The 15,681-nt window shown below is 35.5% G+C and overlaps 1 long non-coding RNA gene across 1 annotated transcript; it reads right to left on the reverse strand.

Moving 5' to 3' along the window:
- Positions 1-640: 640 nt before the first annotated feature.
- On the reverse strand, positions 641-13,491 carry LOC140534267 (uncharacterized). Its single transcript, XR_011977229.1, has 3 exons — positions 13,222-13,491; positions 12,448-12,544; positions 641-2,071 (listed from the first exon to the last, which is right to left on the reverse strand). It is a non-coding gene; the product is annotated as an uncharacterized lncRNA (long non-coding RNA).
- Positions 13,492-15,681: the final 2,190 nt, after the last annotated feature.

Here is a 15,681-nt window from a genome sequence, read left to right on the forward strand (position 1 = left end):
TAGTTTTACTTCTTTTCCCTTTTCTTGGCATTCTCGCCAACCAGTAACCTGACCTCTGAATGTTCTCCTCACACCCACCTCGCCTCCTGGTCCTCCCAGCCAGCGTTTGGGGACTGAGATTCAAATGCTGCTTCCCGCCTTAGGGTTTTTGGTGGGGGCAGGGCTGCTATTCAGTGTGAGAATTAAGATCAGGTGGTCAGGGGCAGGGCTGCCTCTCTGGCTCAGTTCCCTCAGGGGGTTTATGCACAGACCTTCCACAATGGATCCAGGCTCCCGCCCGTTTGGGGAGCCCCTGTCTGTAGCCGCCTCTCAGCTTCTATCTCCTGGGGGGGCCTGAGCCACGGGGGCACCCCACTCCCCTCTCAACCCGCCAAAGGGACTCTCTCACCTACCCCCATCAGTCCCCTGTTGGTGGGGGGCCTTGTAATGTCGCTGGAGATCCCGTCTCTGGAGCCTTCTCGGATCTGTACCTCTCGGAGCAGCGGCCGCCGCCGCCGAAGCAGGTCCGCAGGTCCGGGCTGGGCACCGGGTCTGCAGCGCGAGGGACCTTTTGCGAGAGGTTTGCAGGTCCCTCTGTGGGTGGGAGGACCCGCGTGGCCGCTGGAGATCCCGTCCCCATAGCCCTATTGGATCTTTTTCTCACGGTGTCGCTGCCGCGGTAGGGGTGCTCTCTGCTCCCCGCCCTGGTGCCCAGTCCACGGCGCGAAGGACCCCCCGCAAGAGGTTTGGAGATCTCTCCGGAACAGAAATCTCCCTCTCTCCAATATTCCGTGGTCTCTGGGTGCAGAATTCGCCCTGGGTTAGTCCCCTCTGCCGTTCTGTGGTTTGTGGGTTCGGGGCTATGTGTATGTGTGTCTTTCCACTTCGCCATCTTGGCTCCGCCCCCCTCCGGTGATGTTAATAACTTAGTAAGTTTTACTAAAAAATGCCATTTTTCTCTTTTTGTGCGTTTTATTATGGCTTAGTCTTTTTACAAAGCAAAGCTAGATGAGGAAGGATATTTTTGGAAGTGGAGGTGATATGACAAGAAAATATATAGCATAAATGCATATTTATGTATATATAAATATGAAGATATGTAAATATACACACATAATTGATGGCTTGCAAGTCAAATAATCTTTGAGGCTTCCACAAAAATATTTATAACAAAAGGTTAAATGGCAATAGAGCAGAAGCCACAATGAGCTCTAAATTAAATTAATCTTTTGGGCAAATAGATAAAGGGCACCAACTAAGATGTGGCCTTGTTGCAAATATGAATTAAGAAATTGAAGGTGGAGCAACAATATGAGGAAAGTGCCAGCATCAACTATTACAAGGTACACATGAGACGTTAATAGAAAGTATTATTTTACTGAAGGTGGATCAAACAGTAACATAAATCAGAATTTGATTCAGTCTACTGACTTGGAATCTAAGTATATGTTGACCGAGGAGGGAGAAATCACTGAGCATGAAAGGCACTCCTAGGAGCATACTCTGCTTAGGTCACTGAGGACACAGAATCATAAACCCTAATGCAAGAGAACTTCTAAGGACTATTCTTCCCCTTAGTAAGAAAATAAAAGAGGAAATAAGAGAAAAAATATCTTATCCATTTATAAATGTTTCCCTTCCCACCACTCCCTACCAGGGAACCATATCTTCCTTATAACAAATAATAATAAAAAATAAAAAAAGGGAAAGAAACAGCAGTAAAACTAATCAACATGCCTCCCATGCCTGATAATATGTGCATTTCACTACATGCATGTGTAGCAAACAACCTCTACAAAGAAGAATGGGAGGTGCAGTTTATCATTTTTCTTTGGAGACAGGCTTAGTTATAATTATTGTGTCAAATATAGTCTTTTTTTTCTATTTACCTTGCTGTAGACAAGATATTTGGTTTTCATTCTTCATTTTAAATCAGTTTAGATGAGTTTTCCCATACTTCTCTGTATTCTTCATATTCATCCTTTCTTAGGGAAGTGAAATATTTCATTATATTTATGTATCACAGTTTTCTTGATCGTCCCCAGTAGATGGGATTCTATTTTGTTTCTGGTTGTGTTTTGATTTGTTTTTCCTATAAGAAAAAGAGTTTCTATAAATATTTTGATACCATATGGAACCTTTCTGTCTTTAACCTCAGTAGGGGTACATACTTAACAGTGGGATCCCTGGGCCGAAATTTATTTGCAGTTTAGTCAGTTTCTTAGAATTTTCCAAAATTACTTTTTCAAAATGCTTGGACCAATTCACAGCTCCCCCAAGAGTGTAGCTGTGCACTTCCATTTCTCTATAATTTTTTTGCACATATATAGCACATTACTTTTTTCTTTATTTCCTTCACCTTCTACCCTACAGAAATAATTTATGAAAATAAGGGAACAAAGAAAGCTGGGCATATTGGTGACATCTTTGTAATGGAGTGAAGTGTGGTAGTGAATTGAGCAGGGAACATGGTGACATGATAAAACTATGTATCACTCCCACCAACTTTCATGGTAATCAGGCTGGGAGGCACATACAGGGCAAAGAGCCTAATTCTTTTTGAAAGATAGACATTAGCCTGCATAAATGACATTCTGAGAATATTATCATTTACAACTCCGTCAACCTCATCACTTTTTTTCATTTAATTTACATATTCATTTGCATAGATATACATATATCATCCTCAGCCTGCCTTGTTTATACACTTAGACTTAAAAATAACTTTACTGTCTTTAATGTTATGACTTCTTGGTTTGGCTAATTTCTTTTTCTTTTCTTTTTTCTCTACTTTACTTTTGGTGACTTGGTGACCAGTGTTTCTAAAGGCGCATTACCTTTCTCCATCCAAAGGACAATATTTTAATTAAATAGCTTTCCACTAAAATTAAATTAGTCTATAAAATATCAAAGAGTTTGAATAGAATGTCAGATAACCTGAATTTTAACAGAAAAGGAATCTATGCTTTTTAAAGGCCTGGTCTTCTGTATACAAAATTAACACTCATGTCCCATTCTCTTATTCCAACTATCATTATCATAACTGAAATATGTATAACTATTACATGGAATTTTTTTACCTTGTTCCAACATCAGTACAGAAACCCTCCAATGACGTAAGGATAGATAGATCTTGAGACACAAGTATGAATCAGAACAGTAGAAGAAAGGAGGTGAAGAATTCACTTCAGCAACTTGTTTTATAAACTATTATTAATGATAACTCCTCTATAATGAAAGACCAAAAAAGCCTTCCTTCTTCCCACTTGTTAGTTATATTTCATGTGTCTTTCCCCATTAGAACTGATGCTCAGTGAGAGAAGGTATTCTTTTTCCCTGTATTTGTATTCCCGATCTTTAGAGCAGTGCCTACCGTATAATAAGTGCTTAATAAATATTCTCTTTACTTAATTAGCTGGCTAGCTATCCTTCATTGTATAGCTGCGTAGTCCTACAAAAATCCAGAAAATATTCCTGCATGAGCCATGCCTGAAAATGTACATATTTTTAAATTTATAGATTAATTAATCACCTCTCTGTCAGAAAATGACTTCTGTTTCAGCTTCATTTTTTTTAAACTTACTTGTAGTCTATCACTACATTGATGAGGGTCCTCAATTTTTCAAAGTTGTTTTTATATGCTAACGTTACGTAAACTGATCTCTCAAGTCTTATTTCTGTCTACATCACTTGATAGAGATCTTTGTTGTTCAATTGTTTCAGCTATCCAAATCTAAATGGCCTCATTTGAGGTTTTCTTGGAGAAGATAGAGGAGTGGTTTGCCATTTCCTTCTCCAGCTCATCTTACAGATAAGGAAACTGAGGCAAACAGAGTTAAATGATTTGGTTACCCAGGGTTACCCAGCCAGTGTCTGAAGCCAGATTTGAATTCAGGAATAGGAGTCTCTCTTGCTGACTCCAGGTTTAGTGCTCTATCCACTGCATCACATAATTGTTCTAGAGGTTTTTCTAGTTTCCCACAAAAAAACTTTTCAGTGTCGTAATGTATGATATAATATTTCATCATATTCATGAGGCAGTTTGTTTAACAATTCTAAATAGGAGGATTTCCTTTAGTTTCTAAATTTGGCCTACAATGAATAAAGCTGTTATAAATATTTTTGCACACATAATTTTTTGTCTCTTTCATTTCTTTGGGTTATAATGCTAGTAGTGGAATAATTAAGGCAAAGTGTATGTATATTTTAGCAATTTTCTGGACTTAGTTCCTTTTTGAAAGTTAGGCACTAATTTTAATTTTCAGAATGGCTGACATTCAAAGCTTCACCATAATTGTAGCAGTGAACTTTTTTTCATGTATACTCTCTAATATTTGCCAATTTTTTGTCATCTTTTCTAAACTGATTGGCATGAAATATAACCTAAAAGTTGTTATAATTTAAATTTCTCTAATTGGGAGTGATGTAGAATATTTTTTTATATAATTGTTGAGAGTTTAGATTTTTCCCTTTGAATACTGCCTATTTAGGACTCAATGAATGACTCACTCTTCTAAAGTTGAATAAATTTAATATATTTACATACACACATACATGTATGTATATTGTCTATATGTGTATGTGTGTATAGGTATATGTGTGTATTGTATGTGTATATATGTGTATGTGTGTGTATAATATGAGAACTAGATCAGAGAAATTGACTGAAAAGGTTTTCTCCAGTTATCTGTTTCCCTTCTAACTTTGATTGCATTTAATTTGTTTGTACAAAAAAAAAAATACAATCAGAATTATCTGTTTGTCTTGTGTGATCTTCCCTTTGATTTGTTTCATAATGAACTTTTCCAGTATTTATAGATCTGAAAGGTAATTTCTTCCTTGTTCCTCTAATATGTTTATGATGTGACCTTTTAGATGCAGCTCATGTATCCATTTTGGAGCTTACCTTGATGTATGGTGGAACATGTTGGTCTAAAACTAATTTATGCCAGACCACTGTCCAGTTTTCTCAGTAGCATTTTTGTCAAATAGTGAGTCTTTACCTCAGTAACCAGGGCCTTTTGGGTTTATCAGTCCTATTCTGCTGTGCTTGTGAACCTAGTATGCTCCACTTTATCCCTCCATTTCTCTCCATCTCTCTGTCTCTCTCTAATTTTGATTAGTATTGTTTTACAGTATAGCTTAAGACAAGGTACCAATAAGCCTCTTTCCCTCCATGTGAAGTATATTATTATTTCTATGAGTTTATAAAATATTCTCTTTTTCCAATTTGACTGGTACAGCATTGAATAAGTAAATTAATTTATATTCTACTACCATTAATTTTTATATGGCTCAACCTACCTATGAGCAATGAATGTTTATCTAAATATTTAGATCTGTGTTTATTTTTGCAAAGAATGTCTTATAGTTAGATTCCAATAGACCCTGGATGAATCTCGAAACGTATACTCCCAAGTATTTTATAGTTTCTATAATTATTTCGAATATAATTTCTGCAATTCTTCCTCCTGAATTTTGGGGGTTATACATAGAAATGCTGATAATGAACTTGGACTTAATTTATATCTGAGAAATTTTCTGAAATTTTCAGTCAATATACATTTATTAAGTGCCTACTACATACTAGGCACCATACTTAAATGATTGTAAAGTGTAAGTTATGATTATTTCAATTAATTTTGGTTTAAAGAAATATTTCATCCCTTTGTGTTTATTAGTTAAATTACTTTTTTTCTTGCATTATTACTATAACTAGTATTGCAAGCAAAATGCTAATCAATAGTGCTGATAATAAATGTCATTATTTTCCTCTTCATCTTACTGGAAAGGTCTCTAGCTTTTCTCGATTGTACATAGTGCTGATTCTTGCTTGGATTTACATAAAGTGAACTCAAGGACATTTAAGAGAAGTCCAATAATGGAAGGTAGAAAAAGTAGCTGTAATCTGGAAAAAAATTTTAAATAATTGTATAATTAATTTTTTTTGCTATCAAAGACAATATAGGCATTACTTTTATCATGACATCACAATTTTATGTCCTTAAATTATATATATATATATATATACACATACATTTATACACACACACATATATATATATGTATGTATTTGTATTTATGTGCATATGGGTATATAGTCATAGTCACACAAAAATACATACACACATGTACATAAACATATATTGCATGGAAAAGGAACTGGCAATCAGGAAAAACATTTTGTACTGAGAAATCACAGGGGTTGTGAGTGGAGTCATAGGGCACTTGACTGACACCACATTTCTTGAAAAGGTATTGTTAATTTGATAACTATTTTCAGAGGATGAGGTGGAAGGTGGGAGGGGGCAGTAGAGGGTATGGCCCATCAGGAAAATGGTTTAAGTTCAACATAAGGTGTCTGGAGGAGACTCAACATGGTGAAATCTCACCAAGAAAAGACATAGGGTTACAGACTAAGGGCTTGAAATCCACGAAGAATGTAGAAGATACAGTCCACAGGCAATATACAGATATGACTACTGTGCATTGTGGGGACCCGTAAATACTGTAAATTTTCAATGATAAGGAATAAAATTATATAGAATGAAAATGTTACATTGAAGACAGATACTCATGGGGACCTAGTGTAAAATAATGCTTACAAGGGCTTTCTTATTTCTAATACCTTTGATAAGTGCATGTACAAATAATTCTTATTTATATGGAATTTAGATGGAACTATCTATTTTGTAAGAATTATTAATTTACTTGTAATTATTAGTATTTCTACTAGTATCTTTTACTCATAATAACAATAAAGATATATTTTTTCTGCCATGTCTTTGGTATCTTCCCCTCTTTCAAATATCTTGACAATTGATTTATTAATACTTTCAAATTTTTCTGCCATCAATACAGTCCTCCTCTGAATACATTTGATATAATTCAACAGCTTCTCCAAACATTGTTTTCTTTAGGGCCATTTCTACCTTCCATATAAGCACATATAAGACAGTGATGTCAGAATCTCTAAAGAGCAAATGTAATGGAAAATATACCTTTCTTGAGGTGATATCTCCAACTTGAGCAAAGCAAAGGTATCTCTTCAAGACCTTACACATAATGTGGAAATGTTGGTAGGGGTTGGGAGTAAGGTGACAAAAAGAAGTATTATCACCATCAGATCTGAAATCTGAACTCTTTGGAGTGGTGATATTGACTGACTTGCTCAATCACTGTATGTAAAAGTACCTGGACAGCATGTCTTCTCATTCTTCAGATTTTTTTTTATAGGAGAGGGATAGGATCCTCTTGAGCTATCAGAGGCAAGGAGACTGTGGCACAGTGATTCATCAACAGGCATTTATTAAGTGCCTACTATGTGTCAGATACTGGGATAGGTGCTGAAATGCTGATAGAATTTCTTTTCTGCTTATGATGGTTGATAGCAGTGCTGATCCTACTTCTGATAAGTTAACAACCTCAGATCCTGGAGCCCTGACAACTTTGAATCTCCAAGATTCCATGATGGGGAGAGATATTGGGCTGGATTAGGAACAAGACAAGCAAAGTCCCTATTTGAACCAGATATTTGGTGGTACAGAAAACTCAGGATTTGGTATTTCCAAAAGACCACCTCTGTGACCCCAAGAATATCACATAATCTCTCAGTAAAAGAAGATGGGAGAGGACTAGATATCAGAATTTCCTTTGTACTCTAAATTCTGTGTTGATATGATTATCTGAGGAGGCTTTGATGCATTTGTGACAATGTTATCTGTGAATAGGGGCATTTGGAGAATCTTTCCATCCATAAAAACATCTTTGATTTTAATTCTGTACAAGGAATATTCCATATTACTGACATATATCTTAAGTGAGCATATGTCTACTTATTTCATTTGTTTCTTGATGCCAATGCACACAAAGTCATCGAGCAGTTATTCCTGTATTTCCATCTGTCATAGAGTCTAGTATAATTTAAACATGTGCATTGGAACATACCTTGCTTGAGTATAACCTCTGAAAGTGCATTTGATTCCATTGTATCAAATGAGTTTTTAAATAAACAAAAATAGGAAAAATGGGATCTTCTATAAGTATACTTTCAAGTAAACTGCATGAATTTGAAAATATCTGCTGTAAAAAAAAACAGTATTCAAAAATAAATATATTGTTTTCTTACCATATAGTCAACATTAATGCTATTGAATGCATACACTAGTCACATAAAGAATTTAAACAGGTGAGAAAATAGACATGTATGTTTATAGTTGCTATCTAAGTCACTTACAATGATGTATACAGATTTTCCCATTCTTTTAGAATATTTTTTGAAATATCCTACAAATTAAATCCTAGATGCCTTTAAAACTATATAACTTCTGGCATCTTTTTAATCTCTATGTATTTAGTCAGATTCTTGCTCTGCATGATTTTATTTACTTCAATGTCATGACTATTGTCTCATATACAATACCTTGGATACTTGATGAAATGTTCTGATATGGTGGATTCACTATTTCAGGAAAAAAGGATATAAACTATATATACATATGTATTTATAATTATGTATATAATTATAAGTATATAATTATAAATAATATAAATGAATATAGAAATAAAATATACAAACAAAATAAGTCACTTTTATTTTTTGTCTATGCATAGTATTCCATCTGCCATAGATACTCTTGGGAAAATTTGTCATAGCTAGGTTTTGTGGCAATTTTGCCACTTTCCCATTTTCTTCCCAACACCTTTTTGAGATTTTGTGGGGAAATAATTCTCAAAATCTCTGTCAAACATTTCCAAATGATCATCCAACTTTTTATATCCTCTTAAGAGAGGGATCCAAACACCTACAGAAGCAGTTCATTCTATCTTGCTTAAGTTCTATTAGAAAGTTCTTCATGATATGAAGACTATATGGACCTCCATAATGTCTAACAATTTTTCCTTCTTCTTTCTACTCCTATGTGTAACCCCCTTCCATTTTTCTAGTCCATCATCTCTACTCTACTCTCATTTTTCCCATCCTCTTGGTTTTAACCCTATAGCTAATAAATTAAATTATGGAAACCACTCAACTTGTGAATTCCTTCCCTCTTTTTCCTACCAATTTTCATGTTATGTTACAATTCTAACCACTTCTCTTTCTTGAGTAATTGAAAAATACTGGTAGAAATTAAGTAAATATTAAACCACAACCAGAGAGATTTATGCTATTTAACATCAAACATAATCTCAAAATTATATGACATTCTTTTTACTTTTACCTGATTGGCTATCATTTTCCCTGAAGGAATACTTATAAAATACCTCCCATCTCTTTAAATTCTCAATACCATTCCAAAGCACCTGTCTTTCAGAGGATGATGTCACCTCCTTTCAGAAAAAATAAGGCTGTATAATGTGAGCACCTTCATTTTTCCATTTCCACAATTCAAAACTTATCTATGTATTTTCCCTTTTTCCAACTCATTCAATTCTGTATTTGAGAAAGAGTTTATTTTTACCAAGATAAACTCTGTGTCAATGGCCTTGAGCTTATTCAGAAAATTATAAAATTATTGACACTAGTTAAATTAAATTCAATGATTTCATAGTATTTCAGAATTGGAAGGAGAATCAGTGGTTGTGCAGCCCAACCCAAGTCTAACAAAAATTCTTTCTACTAGTACCAAACAAGTAGTCATGCAGCTTTCCCATGAAGACTGACAAGGATAATAGTGGTGGTAGTGGAGGAGACACTCAATATTTCCTGAGATAGCTTTTCTCCCTTCCCCCCCTATTTCCATCTCCCCAGGGATCATTTCCTCTCTTCCTCTCCCCTTCAACTCTTCCTAAATAAAAGTTCCTTTCCTGACACTTAAAACATATATAAGTGCCTTCTGTCTTTAAAAAAACCTTTATTTGAATGTTTAAGATAATTGTACACAACCTATATCAAATGGCTTGTTGTCTTGGTGGAGAGAGAAGGGAGGATGGGAGAAAAACTTGGAACTCAAAATTTTACAAAAATGAATGCTGAAAACTATTTTTGCATGTAATTGGAAAACTAAAATACTATTAAGGAAAAAAACCAACCTTTATTTGACTCTGAGATCCCTTCAAGTTCTTATTCTCTGTCTTTTATCCATTTCACTATCAGATTCATAGGAAAAAAAAATCTATATGCTATTTTGTCTTCTCCACCATTAACTTACTTACTTCATGATCCCTGACTTTCTGATTCCTGATTTTATCTTTCTATGAAACTGTTTTCTCAAGTACCACTAATGATTTCATGAATGGTAAATCCAATGAACTTTCTCATTTCTAATCCTCTCAGTAGCCTTTGATATGATTGATCTCCTCCTGGCTGCTCTTTCTTCCCCTGCCTCTTAAAACGCTGAGCTCTTCTCATTCTTCTCTACTTGTAGGGCTTCTTCAGTCTCTATTGCTGGATCAGTATCTATCTCTTTGTCTTAAGCCTATGTGCATCCTAAGTCTCTGTCTTAGACCATCTTTCTTGTCTCTCAACTCTCCTTTGTTGATCTCCCATGCTTCATGGGCTCCACAATCTTCCTTATTCAGGTCATTTCCAATTCTATCGATCAATTCCTTATCTCTCATCACAACTCTAGTTCCATAGTGCCTGCATATTTCTAACTATTTGTACCTTAAACCCCAAAACTCCCTCCATAAATCTGCTGCTCCTTTGATCATTCCTATGTCTGCTCATGATGCTAATATCCTGTTATTCACCCAAGGTTGTGAGATTTATCTTAAACTCTTCCGTCATTTTTACTCTCTCTATCCAATCGATCTCTAAGTTCTATGGATTCTACTTCTATAGCATCTCTTTTATCCATTTCCTATTTCCTGTTCTTCATCTTAATTGAGACTTTTATCATCTCTCATCTTTTCTCATGTAACCACATCCCAATTATATGACCTTGTCACTAGTCTGAACACATCTACCAAGTCTTCTTAAGGCATGAGTCTGACCATGGTTCTTCCCTACTTAAATACCTTTAGTGGAGCCTTATTGCCTCTAGCACAGAAGTGCAAACCCAGTCTTAATTTTCAGATCCTCTGGATAACCTAAAATTTCAGTATTATTTAATATTACTACCTTCATTTGCTCAGTATTCCATCACCTGGACTACTCAGTCTTCCTTGACATCTTTGACTTCACATAAGCTGTCCCTAACATCTCTTATTGATTCCTTGTTCAACTTTGTACCTCAGAATCCAAATCTCCCTTCAGATATTAGGTTATTCTTCTCATATAATTCCATCTCTGTTATCTTTTATGGTGTTTGTTCCCTCTTCAAATTGCCTTGAATTTACATTTTTTTCTATACATTTTCCCCTTTAGTAAAATGTGAACTCCCTGAGAGGATTGTTTCATATTTTTTGTCTTTAAATTGTTCATATTTAATGTAGTATTTTAACATGCTAAAGGCATAATAGCTGTTGGTCAGTTTGAATTAATGTGTTATTCATGGTCAGAACATTTTGGATCTCTTCCTGAAGAAAGCATTCTTTGTTTATATAAAAGAGATTTTTGAGTAGGATCATCTCATTATAGCATCACAGATGTAAAGTGAGAAGGGAACTCAGAGGAGCTTTATTCCAAGATGTTCATTTTAAGAATGAAAAAAAAAAACATCAGGTAGAATAAATGACTTGTCCAGAGTGACACAGAGAGTATCACAGATGAGATTTGAAGCCTTCTGATTCCATAACCAGTGCATTTTCTACTTGGTATGTTTTGGTCCCTTCGTTTCTTGATTATTCTGAGAATGAATTTTTGCTGGCTGAATCTCAGAAAGACTTTTCACAATCCCACGTTTACCTTGAAACCATTAATCCATTGAAATATATGTTGATTAGATTTGGAGGATGTTGAGGCACTGGCCTATGAAAGACACAACCAGTGCGAGATAGGAATGTGTTTCACCTCAGAGCAAGTATGCTCACCAACATGGAACAAGAACTTCATTTACTATAACGTTAAATGCTCATGGCATAGCAATTCTGCTATGCCATGAAGGACAATTCTGAGAAGATGGAAGAATGAGATTCAATTCTACTAGGATTATGACTCTGGATAGAAGATAAGTAAATAAGACAAGCCAAGTCAAAAACTTTATGGAGAAGGTGTGACTGTGAATTTGGAATAAAAAGATAAGTTGCAGGCCAGGTATTTCAGGATGGGAGCAGAAAACAGACAGCCAGACTTGATGTTTCATTGAATTTAATTCTGTGAACAAACCTAGAAGTATATTCAAGCAGTCCATGCCTTCTCTAGTGTAGAGGTGATTTGGTGGGAATACTGAATACCAAACTATGCTAATAAGAAGGAAGATGAAGTCCCATTCATTCAGGAAAGTAGCTGAGATTATTTTCCTTTTCATTTTTGCTATGATTAAACATTTATTATTTTGATACTACTCTTCCTTGGATCTATTAGGATGATAACTAGCAAATATCTTGACCTAATGTAACTCCAGAAGTTCCCAGTAATCTACTTACTATTAAGAATTTCTTCAGTCTGTAGAGCACATGGGCCACATGCAAATAAGGCAATATTTTCTTTACATTCAAGCAGCTATTTATTTCATCATGGGCACTACAAGATAAGATAAGGAAGAATAAATAACTATACAGTAATTAGTATAAAGAAGTTACTTGCCTTACCATATATAAGCAGTGTGTGTGTGAGACCTATACATATATGCATATGCACATACATACATATTTAACAGAGGAAAGGCAGTGTTATATCTCATATTTGATATATAGCTCTTAGTGTCTATTTCTCCCTGATGCTTACTTAGCCAGAGTTAGATGGAAATGGAAATTTAAGAAGGGGATAGGATAACCTCAGGGGAAAGACAAAGTATTATGAGAAGGTTGTTAGCGAGAAGTGGGGAGAAAGACAAGGGTCTTAAGAAATGAGGTGGTGACTGATTTCATTTCACTCTACTAGCTGGAAAGGAGAGAACAGCAAGAATTTTTGAAATGCTAAGAGATACAAGGATGGTGAAGTGCCTCTAAAAGACAAAATCAATAACATAATGGATGAGACCTCACCACATATTGTCATGTAGAAATAGAATTCACCCAAACAGATCAGGCATAAAGAGAACAGACTGAAAAGTCTAGAATTCAAGATGTAACTGTTCATTTGGACATATTTATGGTACTTCTGGGATCAATGAAAGTGTTATGATTTTCCTAGTTATGTAGACAAATACATAGAATTTTATTTTCCTCCAAGTAAAGGCAGTAAATATACTTTCCTACCTGCAGTTCAGTGAAGAACCATCCAGTGAAGTTTTGTTCATAAATTTCTCCATTGACAACATTCCTGTTTTAAGTCCCAATGCAGGGACTATCAAGTTGCTTAATATGAATGTTTTCCTGCTGATAGTGGGGTTTTTTTCCAAATGTTCTTAGCCTTCTAAAAAAAAAAAACATTAAAATGAAGTTTCACTCTGCTGCTTGATGACACCCATAGAATTTACTGTGTTAGAAATTACAGACTGTATGAAAATATGCATGTGGTCTCTGCTTGATATCAGCAGACAGGATTGAACTCAGTCCTGGAGACAGAGGCGAGCCTAGCTGGAGACACAGCTGATATGCATCAGCTCATTAAACTAAAAAACAAGAGGACTAGGGAAAGCTTGGAGGTTCTTTGCCAACAGAAAGCAATGGCAGGAATTCCCGGAAAGAGATGAAAAGTTTTACCCCCTCTGCTTGCTGCTAACATTTTAATTTCTCTTTTATTTTGCATCTAACATTACCACAAATGGGGATATGTAATAAGTACATATTCACCTGAATACATTTGTTTGATCATGTCTGACTCTTATGACCTGGTGAATCATACTGTCCATGAGGTTTTCTTGACAAATGTACTGGAGTAGCTTCCCCTTTCCTTCTCCAGTTGATTAAGATAAACAGAAGTTAAGTGACTTGCCCAGGGTCACATAGATGCTAAGTTTCTGAGGCCAGATGTGAACTCAAGTCTTCTTGATCCCAGGCCCAATGAGCTATCCACCGAACCACCTCGTTGCCTCTTAGGCAAAAACTAAGTGGCTTGCTGAAAGTCACACAGCTAGTGTCTGAAGCCTGATTTCAACTCAGATCTTCTTGACTCTAGGTCCAGTGCTCTCTCACTGAGCAATCTAGATGTGTGTGTGTGTGTGTGTGTGTGTGTGTGTGTGTGTGTGTGACAATGGACCCCATAAGGATCGAACTTTAGTTTCATCTCCTCAGCAAAGAGTATCAAACAGCTCATGAATCAGGACTACTTATCTGCTTTTATAGTGAAAGATAATCATGCTAGCAAAAAATCTTATGCCTTATTTAGAGGTTTATATAGTATAATAGTGATGGAACTGGATTTCCTGGAGATTTAATATTTTCATTTACTGACAGTGATTGTCAGACAAGTCTCTAAACATATAATTCCATGACACATGCCCGTCTTCATTGGTAGAGAACGTTTACTTACCTGAAGCTCCTTCCACTGATGACATCACAAGTCCAGAAAAAAAAAAGGATGATTGTGTTAATAACATTGAGGTTTAGAACACTGCAAAGCTTCATTCGTGAGTTCAGTAATCATTCAAAAATGATTGGTCTCAAAGTTGGAACTACAAAAAACAAAGTGGATGGAAAATATACATTGTCCAGTTTTGATTTATATATTTAGGTACATTCATGGAACTATATTGAGGTTATACAGCTGAGGAATCAATGGAGCCTGGAATTGAACAGGAGAAAGAAGGAAGCAGTGTAAATTAAATATCAGAAAATGTTCAGTGCTTTCAATCCCCAAATGATTGCTGCCATTAAATCCTCTCTCCTTGTCATTAATTACCTTTTGATAATAAGAAAACACAACATGGCATAGTGGATCGAATGCTGAGTTTGGAGCCAGGATGATCTGCATGGACATTTCTCCTTTGGCATGACCACGTGACCTCAAATAACTTTCTAGGACTCATCTAAGAAGTCATTGATTATTGTTTTCAGTCATGTTTCAGGCATGTCAAATTCTTCATGACCCTATTTTGGGTTTTCTTGGCAGAGATACTAGAGTGCTTTGTCATTTTCTTCTTCAGATCATTTTACAAATGAGGAACTGAGGCAAAGAAGGTCAAAAGACCTGTCCAAGGTGACACATCTAGTAAGTATCTGAAGCTGGGTCCAAATCTAGGAAGACGAGTCTTCCTGACATCAGGTCTGGCACCCCATCCATTGTACTACCTAGCTGTCCCACATAAGAAGTCATAACCATATGCTATTTATAGAAGGACTTTGGGAATGATAAAAATAGAGCCTGACTCCCAGGATGAATATGAGGATAAAATGAGAAACTATAAAATAAAACAAGATAATATTAATAACTACTTTGTAAACTAAAGCACCATATACATCCCAGTTATGATCAACATCATTTACTCAGGCATAGATGGAGAATCATAAATGATGCATCAGTTTAAAATAACAAATACACCAAGGAAAATATAGATCCTCCTTATAAACAAATCCTAATTCATCTATTTGATTATGCTCTTGTTTGATTTACATAGTATTATTCACTCTTTAACCATGGAGGATGCATCTTAAAGTTGACTTATCATCTCTCTTTGATGAACAGGAGGATCAAATGTAGTTGAAGGGCAATATTTAGTCCTTCAACCATTAGAAATGACAGTCAGCACCTGGATAGCAAACATAAATAGTTAAAAT

Source organism: Notamacropus eugenii, chromosome 1 (assembly GCF_028372415.1).
Source record: "Notamacropus eugenii isolate mMacEug1 chromosome 1, mMacEug1.pri_v2, whole genome shotgun sequence".
Lineage (NCBI taxonomy): Eukaryota > Metazoa > Chordata > Mammalia > Diprotodontia > Macropodidae > Notamacropus > Notamacropus eugenii.